General features: G+C 40.6%; 1 protein-coding gene and 1 long non-coding RNA gene across 2 annotated transcripts in view; one reads left to right on the forward strand and one right to left on the reverse strand.

The window, feature by feature from the left end:
- LOC133577722 (plexin domain-containing protein 1-like) overlaps positions 1-7,500 on the reverse strand; it is a 34,687-nt gene that overhangs the window by 23,941 nt on the left and 3,246 nt on the right. The gene's annotated exons all lie outside the window — the stretch shown is intronic.
- LOC133577813 (uncharacterized) lies at positions 1,788-3,124 on the forward strand. Its single transcript, XR_009811771.2, has 2 exons — positions 1,788-2,746; positions 2,828-3,124. It is a non-coding gene; the product is annotated as an uncharacterized lncRNA (long non-coding RNA).

Raw genomic sequence — 7,500 nt, forward strand, 5'->3', positions numbered from 1 at the left:
ATTACAGGACTGGCGATTGTTTCCAGAGTTTTCTCCTGCCAGCTGTAGCCGTCACCATTTCTATTTCACATTCTCAGTGTGAACATGAAATATCTTGTCTTTGCAGTCAATTCCCAGTCTGTGGAACGCTCTCCCTGACCACACGAGGGCACCACAGACTGTGGACGCTTTTAAAAAAGGCTTAAAAACCCTTATTTTTAAAAAAGCCTTTTTTTTTTTTTTTTTTTTCTTAGATATATGCATACTAGTTTTAGCTATTTGGCTGTTCTAGCGTTTATTTTTTTTTTTTTTATTATCTTTTTATTTTTTACTTTATTTTTTTATACACTGCAGCACTTTGAGGTTGTTTACTCACTGTAAGGGTTTTTGTTTCTTGTCGACAGTTAGCCTTTGTGCTATTTTAGTTCATAGCCAAGTTTGTTCTCCGCCTTCTGCGCGCCTTCTGTTTGTACCCTTTTGTTTTTTTTTTTTTCTATAGTGTTAAATTAAATCATGTTTTCTCGCTCAATGCCTGCCGTCATCTCTGCATCTTGGGGTTCATCACCAACAAACTCTGACAATATCTTGCCTTTGCAGTCAATTCCCAGTCTGTGGAACGCTCTCCCTGACCACACGAGGGCACCGCAGACTGTGGATGCTTTTAAAAAAGGCTTAAAAAAACCTTCTTTTTAAAAAAGCCTTTTTTTTTATTCTTTTTTTTTTTTTTAGATATAGGCATACTAGTTTTAGCTATTTGGCTGTTCTAGCGTTTATTTTTATTATTTTTATTATCTTTTTATTTTTTATTTTGTTTTTTTATACACTGCAGCACTTTGAAGTGTTTTTTTTACAAATAAAATCTATTATTATTATTATTATTATTATTATTATTATTATTATTCAATTGAATATAAATCAAATCAAATCAAATCAACTTTATTTATAAAGCACATTTAAAATTTACCACAGGGGTAGCCAAAGTGCTGTACAATGGACAGGTTAAAAGATAAAACGAGTGAATAATAAATAAATATAAAACGAGTACCGAGCAAACACAACACAACACAACACAAACAGAACACGATAAAAAATAAATAAATAAAATAGAATAAATAAAATCATAAAAAACATAAAAACAGGTTGACAGCAGGTGTATTATGGGGCGCCATTGCAGGATGGATATCACTCAGTGTTAAAAGCCATGGAATAAAAGTATGTTTTCAAGAGAGATTTAAAAACAGGAAGAGAGGAGGCTTGTCTAACACTCAGAGGTAGGTCGTTCCAGAGCTTGGGAGCAGCAACGGCGAAAGCTCTGTCACCTATATATATATATAAGTTGAAAAGGATTTGTTGTATTCTCTGTTCATTTACCATTTACACAACCTGACAACTTCACTACTTTTGGGCTTTGTACAACATAATAAAAGACATTATATTTACATGACATCATTGACCTTGTCGAATTTCTCCTTATTTGTGCGGCGGCTCATGCTTTTATGAGCCTCATGGATTTTGCTGTGGGTGATCAAATGGGACAAGCACAGGAAGTAGATGTCCCCCGTGGGGAACGCGGTGTGATTGCGCTGCAGCGCCGGCTCCTAATTGGGTCACGCTGACGGCGCTCGTCAGGGCCAAAAGCACTGAGGAGGCGTCAAACAGACGCGCCACCTAGTGGTCGGACTTGACTAAATAACTTGGTCGGGGCTAAGAAGAGTTCATGAGTGGGCGAGGCAACAGCACTCCTAGTGTAAACATTGTGTAGTGTGTGTGGGTGTTGACTTTGAAACTAGTTACATTTTCACAGCGAGGAGGCAGGTCTGAAAGGTCTGGACAACACTTAAAAAAAGTGGAAAGAAAAGCGCAGCCAAGTTCTTTGGCCGAGACAAAAGCTGATGTTATTTCAGGCTGTTTGGACGCGAGAAATCAGAGCATGAAAAATACATTTGCTCCCAAAACACCAGCCTCGCTCACGGAGGACGCAAGGGTCGGGCGAAAAGGGAAGAAGAAGAAGAAAAAGGAAAAAAAAAAGGTATTGTCTTTAGATTTGGATATTTTTAGGAGGACTTGTCAGCTGGGTGGCTTTGGAGCCAGAAGAAGTCAAAGTTGTGCACCTGGTAAACCACTGTGCCGCGGCACACTGAGGTATTGTCTGGTGTGCCGTGGGAAATCATGCAACTTCACCTAATTGGTCAAAAAAATTTTTTTTTTTTTGCAAATCATTAAACCTCTAAAGCAAGCCTGGGCAATTATTTTGACTCGGGGGCCAAATTTAGAGAAAGAAATGTGTCCATCTATTTTTAGGAACACTAATACAAAACCTCACAATAATGTCTGATTGAATGCTAAAAACGTTTTTGACAGACCGCCTTAAAAAACGGAATGGAATTTTTCATTTTTCTATGAAGGATAAAACACTGAATATTGACAACATATGAACGTCACACCCCCTCTCCATATTTTACAATCAAGAAAACGTGTGACAAACAGCGAAATATGAACGCAAAAGATAAAAATTGTTACGGCGCACGCGCAGTCTGATTCTCCCTCCTCTGCGGGAACACTTGGAGGCTCCGTCTGTGCGCACCTCGGGACACGCCCACGGGTGCGCACATCCAGGAACGCGCCGCGCGCGTCCCCGCCCTGCAGCAGCCACCAGCTGCAATCACTCACCGGCAATCTACACTCCTGGGTCTGATGAGGGCAGGCTCAATAAAGGACCAGTGGACCCAAGGATCGGCGCGGGAACTTAGTTTTCTCATGGTGTACCGTAAGGCTTATGATCTCTCTCTGTCTCTGCGTGTTTTCCCTCGTGTCTGACATCCTTGTTTGTTCTCCCGTGCCTCCGCAGTGTTTTCCTTCCGTTGCCCTGGATTTTGACTGCCTCCTTCGTTTCCTTGACTCCTCGCTTGCCCCTGGACTTTGACGCCTCTCTCTCGCCCCGGATCACCTGCCTGCCCCATGGACTGCCTCGTTTGCTCTCTTCAACACTTGGTAACACACTTCAGCTAACTACACACATAGTCTTACACCACACACTCTTGTATTCTAGTTCACACTTCATTTCCTTAGTTCAGTAGTATTGTTTATTATTATTTATATATATATATATATTGACTATATATATAATAAATAATTGTATATACTGCCCCCTGGTGTCTGTTTGCCGTCACCTCCCCTCAGTAAACACAACAAAAATACAATATACAATCTGATACATCACTAAGATTTACAACTTTGCTGTAAAAATTTCCTTCCACGTCTGTCCCTGACACCCACATTTCAGGCTCTGGAAACACTCTGTGGAAACGCTCCCCACCCACACTGCTTGGTGCCTCGTCTGAGCTGCTGTGACTTACATTATCATAGTAACTAATTAATTACCATAGTAACTAATTAATTACCATAGTAACTAGTATATCATGCAAAAGTGCAGATTCCAACCCTTGAAAGACTTAGTATAGTTAAAAACATGACTGCACATCATAATGGCAGCTACACTTTACATCTTAAACATCTAAAACAAAATGATTTGGGAATGTCTGGCGGGCCAGATTGAAATACTTAACGGGCCGCATGTGGCCCCCGGGCCTTATATTGCCCATGTCTGCTCTAAAGGCTTAGTGGCCACATGTGTGGACAGCACCTTTTAGCTCTTATTTCCAAAATTGTGTACACTACTGAATTGGGGTCTTATGGCCACTTATGTGGACACTTATACTGCCATCTGGTGGTGTCAGAAGAGTATAACATACAATGGAATTTGGAAAAAAAAGAAGTAAAAATAAGAATTAGCATGTCACTAAACATGAAGTACACGTTTGTGTACTTATGGACTAAGTACATCATATCAACGTGTCCTGGGCATGACGTTAAAGTGCGTGGCTCCTCTATGGGGACTTGGGGCACTAGGAGGTTTACCCCTTTACTACTGTTACCCCAGGTGGCCCTTGGCAAAGGCCTAGTACCTGACTGCCCCCTAGCCAGGGATACGGTGAAGACCTCAACGGCGGAGCAGGCGGAAGACGGTAGATTTAAGAACTACCACAACGGCTGCGATGGCGGAAGAAGGCTGCAGCAGAAAAGGTTTCCCCAGTCGTCTTGGACTCCATGCCACTGGACCCTGACCGGATTCTGTCAAGGATGGTGTGGTGACTGTCTGTGCACCAGTGTCCCCACGATAAACTAAGTCACGCACAGGCATCCTCCATAAAGGGATACACCCCTACCAGGAGGATCGTCATACTCTTTCGAGTGACCGCCGATGATGACATCATATCATAGTTTTTATTCTAATTAGGCTCCAATAAGCCCAAATAGCAATGAGAAATAAAAAAAAACAGCTTGGGCCTTAAGAGGATAATTATAATCTGCAAATACTGTGCTGCTCCTTAGAACTCGGCTGTAGGACTATGATCCCAATATGCAGACCACAGCGTGCAGGTAAAAAGGTATGTAACCATTAAGCCAAAAATGAACAAAAGGGAAAGGAAAAGGCAATGAAGTGACAGTAAAACTGAACTGGCTACAAAGTAAACAGAAACAGATTGCTGGACGACAGCAAAAACTTGCAGCATGTGGAGCAGAAAGCGTCCACAAAGTACATCCGTACATGACATGGCAAGCAACAATGTCCACACATAGAAGAATAGCAACAACTGAAATAGTTTTTCTTGCTAAGGCAAGGCAAGGCAACTTTATTTCTATAGCACTTGTCATACACAAGGCAGACTCAAAGTGCTTCACAGCACAACAAAGTGAAATGAAAGAAGATAAAAGCAAAATTAAAATGCAGACAATAAAAAATAAAAACAGTGCGGACGTTAAAAGTTAAAAGATGAAAAGATTTAGCTGAAAGCTAAGGTGAACATACAAGTTTTCAGTCTAGTTTTAAAAGTAGTCCGAGTTGGGGAAAGTCTGACATCTTCAGGAAGTTTATTCCAGCTATTTGTTGCATAGTGACTGAATGATGCTCTCCCTTCATTTGAGTTGACTCTGGGAACCGCTAACAGATTGCTCTCAGAAGATCTTAGTGATCTAGAGGGCTTATATAGTGGGAGCATATACTTGGGCCCTAGACCATGTAGAGATTTATATGTGGGCAGGAGGATTTGGAAATCAATTCTCTGATGTTCAGGGAGCCAATGTAAGGATTTAAGAATTGGTGTAATGTGCTCACATTGTTTGGTGTTTGTTAGAAGTCTAGCAGCAGCGTTCTGAACAAGCTGTAGCTGCCGGACAGTTTTTTTGGGAAGACCTGCAAGGAGACCATTACAATAGTCTAGCCTACTGGTAATAAAGTTGTTCTAAGTCTTGAGCTGACATGACACAAAGCAGGTGTGTGGAATAGCGCTCAAAGGAAGACACAAAACTGCTACAGGAAAACACCAAAATAAGAGCACAAGACAATAACTAAAGCACTACACACGGGACAACACCAACAAACTCAAAATAAGGCAGGAGGAGGACCTGGCAGAGTTTCATTTTTTTTTGCGTTTTCTGCTGGTGGTGTCCCTCTGTCTTTTTTAAATGAAAACAAAACGTGCCTTGCCTCAAAAAAGGTTGAAAAACACTGTGGTAGAGCAGACATGAGTCATGAAGAAGTGGTCTCTCTTGCAAGATGTTGTTTGATCCTGTTCTGTCTCCCTGTAATGTCTGATCCTGTTCTGTCTCCCTGTAGTGTCTGATCCTGTTCTGTCTCCCTGTAATGTCTGATCCTGTTCTGTCTCACTGTAATGTCTGATCCTGTTCTGTCTCCCTGTAATGTTTGATCCTGTTCTGTCTCCCTGTAATGCATACTTGCCAACCCTCCCGGATTTTCCGGGAGACTCCCGAAATTCAGCGCCTCTCCCGAAAACCTCCCGGGACAAATTTTCTCCCGAAAATCTCCCGAAATTCAGGCGGAGCTGGAGGCCCCGCCCCCTCCAGCTCCATGCGGACCTGAGTGACGTGTTGACGGCCTGTTCTCACGTCCGCTTTCCCACAATATAAACAGCTAATGATGGAGGGCGAGTTCTTGGTTTCTTATGTGGGTTTATTGTACGGCAGTTTCATTAACATCCTCCCAGCGTGGTAACAACACACAACAACAGCGTCTACCGTAAAGCAGTTGGTCTGCCGTAAACAGCAATGTTGTGACACTTTTAAACAGGACAATACTGCCATCTACTGTACATGCATATGTGACCCACCCATAATGTGTCACATTTTTGTGTTGATTTATTTATTTTATTTTGTGGTTTGAATTCGTTTTTGGAGCTGTCATTACACATTTATCAGTATTCACATTGGTCAGTAGGGGGCAGTAGGGCGTTTCTTCCCAATTGAATGCTATCACCTGCAGACCGGAAGTGTCTTGTCATTCTGATGAGCGCGACCAGTCTGTGAACAATTGAAACGTCCTGTGTGCTTTTTCCTCCTGTATAACAGGTTAGTTTTGGTGAATCAACTCACTGAATAATATCCATGTGATCTTTATAAGTTTAAGTACACATTCTGATGGTGGAGCCTAACTCTAAAGTGTTTGTGAGTTGTAGTTTGTATTTGTGAATGAATCCAGTGCACAGCTGCAGTAATCAATACAAAACGGCGACGTGAGAGCGCAATGTTTATATAGGAACTTCTGATCCTAATTCAGACTCCCAAATTAGAACTCCCGTTTTCTTATTGATTTTATAATGTATATTTGTATAATGTGTGTGTTCTGAAATAGTGACAGAGAATGGAACAAGGATGGACAATTCAACCCTTAACTCAACAATGAGTAGATGAGTGTTATGTGTGTGTATATGTGTAAATAAATGAACACTGAAATTAAAGTATTTCTTTATTTATATATATATATATATATATATATATATATATATGTATATATATATATATATATATATATATATGTATATATATATATATATATATATATATATATATATATATATATATATATGTATATATATATATATATATATGTAATAAAATATATATATATATAGCTAGAATTCACTGAAAGTCAAGTATTTCTTATATATATATATATATATATATATATATATATATATATATATATATATATATATATATATATATATATATATATATATATATATTAACCACGCCCCCGACCACGCCCCCGGCCCTACCCCTGACCACACCCCCCACCTCCCGAAATCGGAGGTCTCAAGGTTGGCAAGTATGCTGTAATGTCTGATCCTGTTCTGTCTCCCTGTAATGTTTGTCTGATCTTGAATGGGATTGTGCTGAAAATCTTCATTTCCCCTCCAGGATTATCAAAGTATTTCTGCTCATCTTCTGCTAATGTTTGACATGTCCAACAACCATCTTGTGTCCAACTAGCAGTTTGATTGGAAAGGTGCTCCTCACGTCTCATTTAAAGGTGTGGATGCATGCAGATGGACTTCGGTGGTGGTGTTAGTGGTGGTGGTGTCAGTGGTGGTGGTGGTGGTGTTAGTGGTGGTGGTGGTGGTGTTAATGGTGGTGGTGTTAGTGGTGGTGGTGTTAGTGTTG

The sequence above is a fragment of the Nerophis lumbriciformis genome, linkage group LG39, assembly GCF_033978685.3.
Source record: "Nerophis lumbriciformis linkage group LG39, RoL_Nlum_v2.1, whole genome shotgun sequence".
Classification (NCBI taxonomy): Eukaryota; Metazoa; Chordata; class Actinopteri; order Syngnathiformes; family Syngnathidae; genus Nerophis; species Nerophis lumbriciformis.